The sequence below is a fragment of the Vigna radiata genome, unplaced genomic scaffold, assembly GCF_000741045.1.
Source record: "Vigna radiata var. radiata cultivar VC1973A unplaced genomic scaffold, Vradiata_ver6 scaffold_170, whole genome shotgun sequence".
Lineage (NCBI taxonomy): Eukaryota > Viridiplantae > Streptophyta > Magnoliopsida > Fabales > Fabaceae > Vigna > Vigna radiata.
In genome coordinates this window covers 120,996-134,910 of record NW_014542552.1, presented here as the reverse complement: position 1 = coordinate 134,910, position 13,915 = coordinate 120,996, and the positions used below count along the sequence as shown (strand labels likewise).

The 13,915-nt window shown below is 36.1% G+C and overlaps 1 long non-coding RNA gene across 1 annotated transcript; it reads right to left on the bottom strand.

Annotated features, from left to right (window-relative positions):
* Positions 1-456: 456 nt before the first annotated feature.
* On the bottom strand, positions 457-2,870 carry LOC106780300. The gene is made up of 4 exons (XR_001377250.2): positions 2,573-2,870; positions 2,315-2,397; positions 1,612-1,738; positions 457-1,123 (listed from the first exon to the last, which is right to left on the bottom strand). It is a non-coding gene; the product is annotated as an uncharacterized LOC106780300 (long non-coding RNA).
* Between the last annotated feature and the right edge of the window lie 11,045 nt (positions 2,871-13,915).

Here is a 13,915-nt window from a genome sequence, read left to right as displayed (position 1 = left end):
AGAAATTCAAGAGACGCAAGCTTTTTTTTTTTTGGGAGGAAACTAACAAAAGGAGATTGTGCTACTAGGATATCCAAAGACGGGAACAAAACTGCACTAAAACACAACCACTGTATTAGACGTCGGTTAATATACACACCGACGTCTATAGTCCCTTTTAGACGTCAGTCAGGGTCATTTTCGAAGTCTTTAATGCCTCTTCGACGTCGGTTATTGTTAAGACCGACGTCTATATAATGTCTTTAGACGTCCATTGCCCCCCTACACCGATGTTTAGTGACGTCGGACCTATTAGTGACTAACGTCACGATAAACGTCGGTTATACTATTTTTCTGACGTCGCATTAATGACGTCACCAACAATGACGTCAATTCATTTGTAGACGTTAAAAGCCTAAAATAACCAACGTTAATCAGCGTTTTTGCACTAATGAATCTTTCGATTAGGATCTCCATGTTCTGAAGTAGTTATTTCTACCAAGTCCTTGCCTATGTAGGTGATTCATTCCATGACTACGTCCTCTATTGCCAATGAGCGAACAACATAATACAGTAAAAGCAATAGCACAGTTGTCATTAATGTCAGACTAAACATTACAAAAACCATTGGTTCATTGTGCATAACTACATATAAAATTTTAAAAGGAAAACAGTCACAAATAATAAAGGACAAATTCCATTAATACCTTTTTACGTAGAAAATGATAAAAGAAAAAAACTTTGCAAGACCAAAAGTCATTTGCTCTGGACAGACACCAAAGAGGGCTTTTGGTGGCATAAGAATATTATGTGAAAATTCCAAGTAGTTTCTCAAAAGTCAAACATCGTTTAGTGTCCACATAAACATAATTTGAGAAATATGAAAATAACTTTCACATATTTGAGCATGCATAGACATAAGTAATAGCTTGTGCATAATTTTTAATTCATCAATGCAAAGCTAGATTTAGTTGACTCGATAATTATTTAGTTGTATGATGATGGGTATGTCCTGCAAGAACAAACTTTTTTAGCACGTATAATTGCACAATTACAAGTTATTCCATCAGTGAAACTCGGAGTTTTGGTCTCTCCAGAATATGTTCCAGGGCTTTCTATTACAGGTAGGTTGTTGTTTGCTCTCCTGCAAAAACATAAATATAAATTTAACAGGGATGATTAAAAACTCAAACAAATGGAAATAAATATTAAATTTCCTAACATGAGTTTTAAACAAATGAGTTTAACCTCATAAATTATAATTATAATTTTTTATTTTTCAATCAAGTGAAGGTATAATGGTTATGGCAGTCATTCCCAATGAACTCCAGCCTATTTGATAATCGGTTAACAACTTGTTATATCTGCAGTTTTAATCTAGTTTTCCATTTGACAGTAGCACTTTTGTTGGAGGAGGGGGTAATGGAGGTAATATTATGCAATAAATGATGCATTCAAATTTATTCAGTTAATCATCAATTTATGATTATTTTCTGGTAGCAGAGGCACACAGAATCACGATAACACTCCAAATATCAATATATAATCTAAGCCACAAAGTTAACGACAATGATATCAAAATAATCATACTACAACATGTATGCGTGCATCAAATGAACAAAGAAAGCATACAATTTATGACGTTTTGTTGAAGGATGCATTAAAGAAGTTGGGTGGTCCCTGTTTGCAGGATTAATTCCAGTACCATCCATCATAGATGCTCCATCGACACAAGTAGAGTGTCCTAAGGAAACTGGAACTAAAATGAATCAAATTTTCAAATTGATTAGCAAACCAATAGCTTACGGCATGGGAAAATAGATATCTGTATCAACAAAAAGATAATAGTAAAACAAGCAAAAAAGATCAAATATGTTTTAACAAAGACAAATTACAGTCTAAACTATCACCAATCAACATTTTATAATATTTCAAATAAATCCAAGTTTAGCAATATAATGAAAGGTTTTGAATTAAACCTGTACGACAATGAAAAGCAAAGATCATATTCTCCTATGATCATGAGTAGAATGGTAGAGGGGAGAATAAACTTTAGTCCCATAAAAATACTCGTAAAGCCACATGCAGCGATATTTGGTAGTTGAAGGTTTCAGTGAAAGTGAAAATCAACAACACAAGTGATACAAATAGCAAACTAATAACACCAATATGTCTTAGGTTTTGAATAAAATAATTTTAAAATATATTCAATCTAGAAAAAAATTAAAACAAGCAGGAATCATGGTAAAATGGACTTTATAATACATAAATTTCTGTATAAGAATTCCACTGATAATGAAAGAGAAAACTTACAAAAAACTAATCGGACTTTTACCTTTAACCTTGTTTGACTAATTCGCGGGATTGTGACAAATCCGAGTCAATATTATGTCTACTCCCCAATTGCTGAAGCTTGGCCTATGACGGTTATGAGGCACAAAAAGTAATGTTACAAAAGCCTAACATTAGAATGTATTCAGAAAAACTAAAGGATTCCTTTAAAAGAAGTCTACTAAAGAAATCAAAGTTATTATTTTCATAAAGGCTTAAATATGTTTTAATGGCACGCGTATGGTTAATGACGAGAACTTACCGAACCTTAGCTTTAATGGCACCCGCGTTAAAGCTGGTCACCGCAAGCGGCTCAACGCAACACTGCTTGCTCCATCGCAGGTTTGGGACGAACGCGTCGCGTGAAACATGACGAAAATTGGAGGGGAAATTAGGGTGAAAATCAGAGGTAAAATTAGGCAAAAATCGAAAGTGAAACTAGAGCGAAAATAGTGAAACTTGCCGAAAATCTAAAATTTAGGATATGAGGGAAAAATTTGTTTTAGAGGGAAAAGAAGCTCTACAAAAACGCAAAAAGCTTTCCAGAGAAGAAAAACCACTTAAACTCAACTTTTTTTAAAAAAATTTTAAACACGTAATAGTTTTATTTATTTTAATATAATAGATACCGTTTTCTTTAGAAAAAACGTTAATATTATTTTGAAATAAATATTTTTTTAAAGAAACGCTACCTATTGATCTATTTTAAATTATGAATTAAAAAATAATATTAATTACTTATAGAGAGCGCTTATTTAAAAAAGTGTTATCTATTTCTATTATCACTAATAACGCTTATTTGAATAAGCGCTATCCATTGTTCCGTACATTAATAGATAGCGTCTTTCTTAAAAAGCACTATCTATTGAGCGCTATCTATAATCAATTTTGTAGTTGTGCGTGTTTGAAAAGTGCAAAGTAGAACATGAAGTCTTCGTGAAGAAGACTGCAGAAGGTAACTTTTTGATTATTTGTCTGTATGTAGATGATCTTCTTGTGACAGGGTCAAAGCTGGAGGACATAAATGAATTCAAGGAGAACTCTGCTATTTCTTGGGAATGGAGTTTACATGCTTAGAAAGGGGGCTTGTTATGCATCAACTGAAGTATGCAAAGGAGCTACTGGAAATGTTTAAGATGCATCAATGCATCGCTGCTCAAAGCCCTTTGGAAGTGAACATGAAGCTGAGGAAAGATGAAGCTGAAGAGGAGGCAAATGAAACAAGATTCAAGCAAATTGTTGGATCTTTGTGGTTTTTGTGCAACAACAGGCCCGATTTGGTGTTTGGTGTAGGTCTGGTAAGCAGATTTATGTGCTAGTCGAGGAAGAGTCACATGGACTCTGCAAAGTGTATCCTGAGATACATCAAGGGCACATCAGATTATGGAATATTATTTCCATATGGGAGTCAGAAGAATTGCTTAGAGCTCACTGGGTTTTGTGATTCAGACTATGGGGGCGATACTGTGGAGAGGAAAAACACCTCAGGATTCATCTATTTCATGAATGGGGCACTAGCCTCGTGGTCATCCAAGAAATAGTCAATTGTTGCACTGTCAAGTTGTGAAGTAGAATATGTCGCAGGGTGCTATGCTGCTTGCCAAGGAGTTTAGCTCGAGGAATTGCTGACTGAATTGAAAGTAGAAACGGAGAGTCCAATGGAGTTGAAAATGGACAACACTTCTGCCATCAATCTAGCCAGAAATCTGGTAAGTCATGGAAGAAGCAAGCACATAGAAGTGAACTATCACTTCTTAAGAGACATAGTGAATAAGGGAAGGATTGAGTTGTCCTACTCTAAGACTTCAGAACAATGGGTAGACCTGTTCACCAAGGCTTTAGCAGTTGACAAGTTTGAAGCTATGCGAAAGGAGATTGGAATTGTATCACTTGAATACTTGAATTAAGGGAGAGTATTGGCTGTTGTATAGTTCAAGTTAACGTACTTTCTGTATTATGTAATAACATTTTCTGTTATTCTCATTACTATATTCTTTTCTTCATGTATATAAACCATGCATTATTGAAATAATATACGAGAGCGTGTTTTCATTCTTCACATTCTTCTTTACCTCTGTTAGTCTAGAAACTCATCTTTTGTGTTGCTTCCGTTCCAATACTTTTAACTTGATTTTTCTTTTCTTTTCAAGAAATAATATCAACATTTAATTTTTTTTTTTATCACAAAATGTTTTAACATATAGAATTCTAAATAGTTATTTTAATTGTCAGAAATTTTAATTATGACAATTTATAACGGTTAGAATCTACAATTTTAACTTTTATAATTATAATAATTTTTTAGTGCATGCTCATACATAGATTTTCACCTACTTATTAATGGAAAGAAAGACTATTACGAGAAAATGATAATATATAGTCTTTAAGTAACTTCAGTTTGAAACTATAACTTATACATTAATTATAAACATTATATATCTTTTATAGTTTTTTTTTTTAATTTTGTTAAACTTTCAAATTGCATATGCTTATAAATATGTTTATAAATATGTAAACATGTACGTTATTTTTTTCTAAGATGGTAAGAAATTACTCAGTTGATCTAAAACACCATAAATTCGAAGAATCACTTTCCAATTAAAACTTTTGAAAGTCTTTCCTTCAAACATGCTCCAAACAGATTATGTGGTTGATGTCTCTATGCTTCAATCACGAATGTGAATGTGAATTGCATCCTGAACTAGAGATGCAAACAATAACAAAACTCGATCCATTGATCAAGCAAAACGCGAGTCCATAGATCTGAGTGTATAATTCCCCAAGATACTATAATTCGAGAAAACACCTGAATTCTAAACACTACTAAAGTTAAATATGCATGCATTGAGAATGGAGAACGAAAGCCTTACACTTACGTTTGGATGAGATAACTGCGAAAGTTGTTGTTTTGTTACAAACTCAACGAAGAACTCATACAATTCACAACACTCAAATTTTCACGAAGCATACCAACAAAGTTTCATTACTCTTATTCTCCAAAATTGTGTAACTACATGTGGTGCTCTATATTTATAATATGATAGACTTATTCTAAACAAGTACTGATCATAATTAAGAAAAATATTATCTCACAAGCTAACTACTAATAAAAACGTATACAACAAGTTATAGAAGACGTGCACTACAAGTTTCAGGTTAATGGTTAAAGCAAACTCTTGCTAAGTGCCATATATGACAGTTGAGTGAAGCTCAATGTTGCAAAATAGGGAAAAAATTGGTTTGTGTCATGCTCCTTGTTACTTTTCTTTCTCATAGTCAAGGCTGTATCTGATAACGGTCTAAAAACCGTTATTTTTATGCTTGAATGTGATGTCAAAACACACCCTTTGTGGCTTAGAATGAGTTTAAAATCAAGTAAAACACTTAGTTGAGTCATGAGAGAGTCAAAAGTTGGTTTTAGAGATATTATGCTTGTTTTTGCATTGTTTTGCAGGGTTTTGATGAGAATTGAAGATGGAAGTGAATTAGGACGGACTTAGACTCAAAAAGGAAGAAGAAAAAGGAAGAAAAGAAGAGTCTATGAACCGCTCAGCGACCAGAATCAACGTTGAGCGGCCAGAGCGATTAGAGGCAAACCGCTCAACGGTAAAACTGACCAGTGAGCGGTGGCACGGCTAGAGGAAAATTGCTGAGCGGTTTAATTAGGCACTGAGCGGTTATCTGCTTTTATTGGGCTTAGCTTTTGTTATCTTTTTGGTCTATAAATAGACCCAGTGCGATTCAAATTGAAATCTTTTGGCAGATAGAGACGTCCAGAGTTGTTCTACACACCTTGGAGAAGGTTCCTTGGATGCTTAGGCTCCAATTTACCAAATTTAGAGTTTATTCTTCCATTCTTTCATTATTTTTCATCTAGATTCACCATGTCCATGGTGAACTAAACCCTAGGTTGTTGGGGAACAATGTAATCTTTTGAAACTCTCTTATATCAAAATTCTTATCTTCTTTATATCCTTGCATATGCTTATCTTATCGATTGTTGGGTTTTGTACCTTTGCTTAATGCTTTTATCGTTTAATTCATTCGATAAATGTTGTTTGTCTTTATTGATACGGAGACGTACAATAATGTCATGAACTAGGGGGAATTCCTTGATTATGCTAATACCGCCTAGAGATAGGGGTAGGAAGATCAATTGTATTTTGCTTTCGTTTATCATGCATTATTAGTTACAAGGGGAGGCTAGTGATAGCAAGCCAAGAATTAGTAATAGGCTATTTTCGCCAAGAGATTGGGTTTAAGGTAGACTAAGAAAGTTTGCATGACAATATGATAAATAAGTGAATTAGATAAGAAAAGTAGATATAAGAGGGTGGACAAGATGAAATTGTAAACCCCAACAACTTCGTTCATCCATAGTCTTTTCTGGCCAATTGACTCACTGCATCTTGCATGCTTATTTTTGTCCTTTTCATACAAAACCTAAATTTAATTCTTTTCTCAAGTCTTATGCGATTGGTTTACACGAAAGTTAAGGCCTAAGAGTCCTTTGAAACTCTCATATATTGAATTGTTTCTTGATTCATATGCTTTTATTCATTAACTATTAGGGTTTTTCTTCCATTATATTTGCATGCTTTGTTTAAGACATTATTCAATAGCATAATCTTTGATTCTATCTATATGGACACGTGTGGGTAGGTCTAGACATGAGGGAATTCTCTTGGTAGCAATATTACCTAGACATATGGATAGGAGGACTGATTGCCTTAAGCTTCTGTGAAAATTATGTAATGCATGATCAATTGCTAGAGAGACAAGACATTGTAAACTAGTAATTAGGAGTAGTCTCTTTTCCCCAAGACATTAGGGCTAGGGTAAATTAGAAAAAGGCATTGACATTAATGAAAAAGTCGAATTCTTAGATATATGAGAGTGGATAGGATGAAATCATAAACCCCAACAACATAATTCATTCATACATTATTCATTTGCGTTATCTTTTGGACAATTGATCAAAACCTTTGCATGCATATAAAACACTAATTTTTGTTATTCAAGTCTTAAATAATCAAGATATCACACGAACGTTTAGGCCTAAGAGTCTATAGAGAAACAATACTCAGACTTACTGTTTATTATTACTTGATACGATTCGGTACACTTGCCGGACCCTTAACAAGTTTTTGGTGTCGTTTCTGGAGACTCATGGTTTAACTATTCTAGTAGTGTGATTATTGATTAAATTTGACTTGATTTTTTTATGTTTGTTTTTTATTTTTGTTCTAATAAATGTTTTCTAGGGTTTTGTGCCTAATGTTTGCATGATGCAGTTTGGACAAGAATTTAACTATATGGGCACTCAATTCTACGAAGATGATTTCAACCACTGGTGGGAACCTCACTCAAGCATGGAAGGTCCGAATGGACAAGTTGGACAAGCAGGAGGCCAATTCAGTATACCACATTAGCAATCACCACTATGGCAACAAGTATCTGCTTTAAATGAGAAAATCAACAGGTTGGAGATGTTTGTACAAATTGTGCAAAATTTCATATCTGCTCAAAAAAANAGGGAAGCGACATTCAAAAGGATGGAGATGCAGATTGGTCACTTAAATGAGAAATTGGATTCTAGGGTTAATACTGAGGTTAACGCTAGGGAGGAGTGTCAAGCCAATATCACTGAAAGTTGTTGAGATTGTTGACAACACAATTTCTATATCAATGTAGTTTTTTATGATGACAACACATTGTTTAATAACATGCACATGTTGTTACTGAATTACATGTTCTTATGCTGATTGATTGTGATATCTATTGAACCTGTTTATGAACTGTGTTACATGTTCCTATGTTGATTGATTGATATATATCTTGAATGTGTTCATATGCTTTATGTGCTATATGAAATGCATCATTACAAATGTTTTACTACATATGTTACAAAGCTGAAAACCACGAGCACTTTCATGAACTTATTATTGTGCGACGAAGTTATAGTGAAGTCGACTACATTACTAGTGGATTCAACTATGCTAAAATTTATGTACAGATTTTGAGAACACTAGTGGAAAAACGCTGTTTAACATCGGTTATTTTGGGCTTTTAACGTGAGATCCGGAACCGACGTCTATTCGAGTGACATTAAATGAGATGTCGGACCCCATAGGTCAGACGTCTATATAGATGTCGGACTATATAGGTCAGACGTCTATATTGACGTCAGATTCATAGATCAGACGTCTAAAGTGTCGTTGTATTTGATAGGATCTTTCTCCGCTTGAGGCCTCTCGAGTTGCTCCTAGGTCATGGTGATTCAAGTTTACAACTTTATATTTTAGTTCAAGAGAATGAATTATATGTTTTTATTTTGCATTGGACGATTTTGATAATGTAGTGGAGGGAATGGGAGGAGTCTATTTACAACAGACGTCTAAAGTGCTTTAGAAGTTGGGTGGCGGGGTCAGACATCTAAATGGAGCCAAAAAGTGACTTTTTAAATTTCTGGATTTAGGGTTTAGACGTCGGTTCCCAGAATAACAGACGTCTGAAGTGCTTTAGAAGTCGGAGTGGCAGGATCGGACGTCTAAATGGGTTCAAAAAGTGACTTTTTGAATTTCTGGATTTAGGGTTTAGACGTCAGTTCCCAGAGTAACAGACGTCTAAAGTGCTTTAGAAGTTGGAGTGGTGGGATCAGACGTCTAAATGGAGTCAAAAAGTCACTTTTTGAATTTCTGGATTTAGGGTTTAAACGTCGGTTCCCAGAGTAACAGACGTCTAAAGTGCTTTAGAAGTTGGAGTGGCGGGATCAGACGTCTAAATGGAGTCAAAAAGTGACTTTTTGAATTTTTGGATTTAGGGTTTAGACGTCGGTTCCCAGAGTAAAAGACGTCTAAAGTGCTTTAGAAGTCGGGGCTCTCCCAACTGACGTCTATATGTCTAATAGGTAGGTGAATAGCCATTAATTTCCGCCATATAGACGTCGGGCCCCTCCTAACTGACGTCTATATGACTGAAAGAAATGACTTTTCATCCACCTGTCAGACATATAGACGTCAGTTAAGAAGGGCTCCGACGTCTAAAATATTATAAACGTCGGGACACCTTCTAGCTGACGTCTATATGGCCAACTTATTTACGAAAATGCCACCGGTCATCAATGTACGTCGTCCATACCCTTGACCGACGTCTAAGAGGTGACGTTAAATAGCGTTTTTGCACTAGTGGAATCAGTGCTTTGTGATGTTTTGAGAAGAAAATAATTTCAAAATGTTTTGCATGATGAAAGTCGACTATGTGCGCCACACATTTAGCTGTATCTATTGTCTGATTTGAAATTCTGTTATGCTCTTGCACTTTAACGACTATATTTTTGAAAGTTAGTTGCACATTGATGACTTAGTCAATTGTATTAAATGTGTTTTGTTTTTGGTTGACTGTATGCTACCTGGTTGACTGTTTTGTTATAACTATCATAATCCTGTCGATTGTATTAGTACCATATTCGACTTAGAATGTGTCTGATTAACAGAAATCTATAAATAGGTTGAACACGATTTGTTCAGAGACTTTTGATGATCTAACAATTTCATTTCTATTTCAGATTGAATTCTCTGAGCTCCAAGAGTTCTCCAAGAAGATGGTGGTGATCTTTCTTGAAAGAGATTCTTAAAGGAGATTTTTTGCGCATACATTGATTGATCAACATTTGCACAAAGAAGGTATTATGTGTTTCTATCACGTTCAGGCTTGGCATCCTTTGAGACTACTGCGTTGATTTTGGCTTCGCATCCGTAAAGACTGCTGCTTTTGGACCTGTTGTGATACAGGGGGATAGTTCATTCTGAAGATTGTTTAGAGTGGTTAGCAGATTGCAGAAGAGGGGATTCTTGCTGCATTTCTTGCTGTTGTTATTGCCTATTGATGGGTGCCGCACCCATGCAAAATTTAATATGCATAAAAGAATGCAATATAGACTAGGAAGTGACTCCTAGGTCGTCTCTCAAGGACCAAATGTGGTTCATGAATTAGGTCTAACACGTAGTGGGGGGGGGGGTTGTGAAAGGATTTTGAGTGCGGATAAATTTAATTAAAACACGAATGATGAGTCAATATTTTATTGATTTCACTTAGTTTATTGTGCTAGAATTAATCCGGGAATTGTGCTTAATTGTCCGGTATTTTCTCGTTTTTCCTAATTATGCTTAATTTGACCAGAAATTCTAATTTTAATTAATTTGAATTTTCTGAGCTAATTATTTGGATTATTAATTGTAGGGAAAATTTTGGAAATATAATTTGAGACATTTGGAGGTTAAATGAGATATGACAATTGGGCCCAAAAGTGGAGGTTTATTCAAATAGCACAAGAATTTATTTTGGAGAATGCACTTGATTTTCCTTTAGAAGCATTGCTGCTACAAAGCCCAAAACAAATTGAAGCTGGCCCACGATTGAAAGTTGTCCAGCACGTGAAGCTTAGAGAAGTGCCATCATGGCCTGATCCACATGAGGGAGGTGCAATAAGCGGTCTTCCAATCCACAACACGGTCCAGGAGAGTCCTCAAAACAATATTCATGGTCTTGCCCACACTGTTGCATGCACGAAAACTACACGTTCTAGCAAGCTTAAGATTGCTGCCCACATTCATCTAGCGGAAGCAGCTGCAGCTGGTCCAGATAGGTAGTACCTGCCACGACCCATAATTAAAGGAAGAAGGCTGTTTCATTTCATGGAGAGAAAGGGCTGTCACGGTCTTGAGGAGGTGCAGCCCATGAGAAATCTTCACAAGTGCAGCCTCCACGGTCCACCTTTGTGACACCCGGGCACTGACGAGGGCGAGGAGTGATCGCCGGTGCAAGAAGCATGGTGCACGGGGCACGGACAAGGGGCATGTGACACCCGGGCAGTGACGAGGGCGAGGAGTGATCGCCGGTGCAAGAAGCATGGTGCACGGGGCACNAAGAGTCAAGCCAAGGCATATGTGCAAGCAATCAAGAGACATATCACACACAAGAAAGAATATCAAGTGGCTCAAATTCTCACACAGGTATTTCTTTCACAATTAATTCAACCTCTCAAACATCATAATCATCTTTCCAAGCANAGAAAAGCAAGTAATCCAACAAATCAGAGTATCAATGAAGTGAAAGACAAGTCTACAACCTAAACAAAGTCCAGAAATCAAGAGAAACATGCAAAACTGTACACAAACCACAACAAAAACTACCTAGAAAACAAAAAAAAAAATAACGTAGAAAACATAAACTAACAAAGAAAATAGAATTCTCCCCCAATAGACCACACTTAAATTACACAGTGTCCTCAATGTGTCACAATCATCAAATCAGAAATCAGAACAGTCTACAGATCATGGACAGGTGCAATAAAAGTGAGGAAAGGAGGAGAAGAAGGGAAAAGAAAACTCCCCTGGTCATGGTGGCAGTTGCCAATTTTGGACTTGCAGAGAAGTGTCTTCCATAAATGGATCAAGAAATGAAGTGTTGAGGAAGGACTTCATTCGCCAAATTTGATCCAGAAGAGAAATGTCTTCCACAACCGGATCAAGGAAGGGATGATTCATCAGTAAATCACCTTCAGTCGTGGAAGACGAAGAGAGTCCACCTGGCTTAAAATATCTGCTCATATATGCCTGGTCCTCAACATTTTCATCAGATTCACAGTTAGTATCACCAATCATAAAGTTGGAAGCTGATTGTATCACAGGATTGATTTCAACACAAATAGAGCAAGAACTAGCTTCACAACTACATTTACAATTTTCAGAAAACTGTGAAAGATCAAAATTTAATCCCAAGTCTAAAGCATCTTCAGTTTTCACAGTTTCCATATCAAAATCAACACTAACATGTGAATTCTCAGCAGCATCAAGAATATGTGAATGCATAAACAACTCAGGCAAATCAAGTGGGAATTCAAGTTTAGAGAAAACCTGTGCTGATTCATGATTCATCTCACCAATAACAACGGAATGAGCAACTGCGTCCTCAAGTGCAAGAGGGAAGGCATGGGACGGTGGGGAAGTAGATGGCGCAGTAGTAAGCTCATGACTCTGCTCCCCATCTCCTATGTGGATGACACCAACATCGTCTGGAAGCTGAACAGCCTGAAATGGGATTCCTTTGAAACATGAGACTGCTCCTCAGTGAGTTGAGTTGCCATCTGCCCCAACTGATTGCTCAAACTCTGAAATGAAGCTATAAATTCCTGCTGAAACTCCTAAAACTGCATAATTTGATCTCTGGTTTCCTGTTGAAACTGCATATTTTGAGCAGTCATCTGTCTCAACAACTCCTTCAATGTAGGCTCAGAAGTAGTGGGGTGATGAGGAGTTCTTGGGCAGGCCCATGAAACTGCAGCTGTTGTGGTTCCTGGACAGGTGGAGAAGACATACAAGAATTCGGAAATGGTTGATATTGCTGTGGAGCATCATACCATCCCAAGCTAGGGTCAGTCCACCCAGGATCGTTGCTATGACCATACCGCACAGGGGAGAATTTGTTAAGAAACTGATGCTCAAGATCTTCCCAACAGGTGATGGATCCTGGAGTAAGATAATAACATCAATGCTCTGCCGCTCCTTGTAGTAAGTAATAAAATGCCTTAATGAAAATGTCATGATTCGGGACATCTGGAGGTTTCATTGAAGAGCAAATGGTGTAGAATTCCTCCAAATGTCTATATGGGCATTCACCTGCAAAACCATGAAACTTAGGCAGCCAATCTATCAGTCCAGTGTTGAAAAGACAACGAATATCCTCCTTATCAATTGGAAACGGCTCCCTAGGAGCACTCTCATGAGATGGAGGAGGAACCGTTCTGTTCTCAACATAGAAATCAACAGAGTATATATGAGAAGCAATATCAGAGTAACAAGCAGGAGGAGAATCATAATCATAGGCACATGCAGAATAAGTAGTATCCACAAAGCCAAAATAGGTAGACATGGGAAAGAAAGGGGAAAGAAGAATGGAATGAAAATATGCAACTATCTAAATGTAACAGACATGACACGACATACAAAACGGAACAACACACTCACAACACGAGACAAAACACAACACACACTAACATAACAAAAGACCTAAAACCGAACCGTTGGTCCCCGGCAACGGCGCTAAAATTTGATGGGCTGTCGCGGCCCATACAAATTTGATTGCATATAAGAAATGCAGTATAGACTAGGAAGTGACTCCTAGGTCGTCTCTCAAGGACCAATTTTGCAGTTCAGAATCGAGTCTAACACAAAGTGGGGGGGGGGGTTTGAATTTGGTTTTGTTTGTGAATGCAACTGACGAAATTAAAAATAAAAATTAAACACATTTGAACATCATAAAAAGCGTTAAAGAGATTAAAAATGCTAAACCCAATACTAGACTAAACAAGTATCTAAACATAGTTAAATTAAATTAAATACAAAACTAAATTAAAGAAATTAAAAACAGCTCAACCTACATTTCAAACTAATTTAAAATAAAAGAAAATAAAAAGACATAAAGTTTATCTAAAACCTAAACTAATTTAAAATAAAAGAAAATAAAAAAGAACATAAAGTTTATCTAAAACCTAAACTAATTTAAAATAAAAGAAAATAAAATAAAGAAAAATAAAATAAAATAA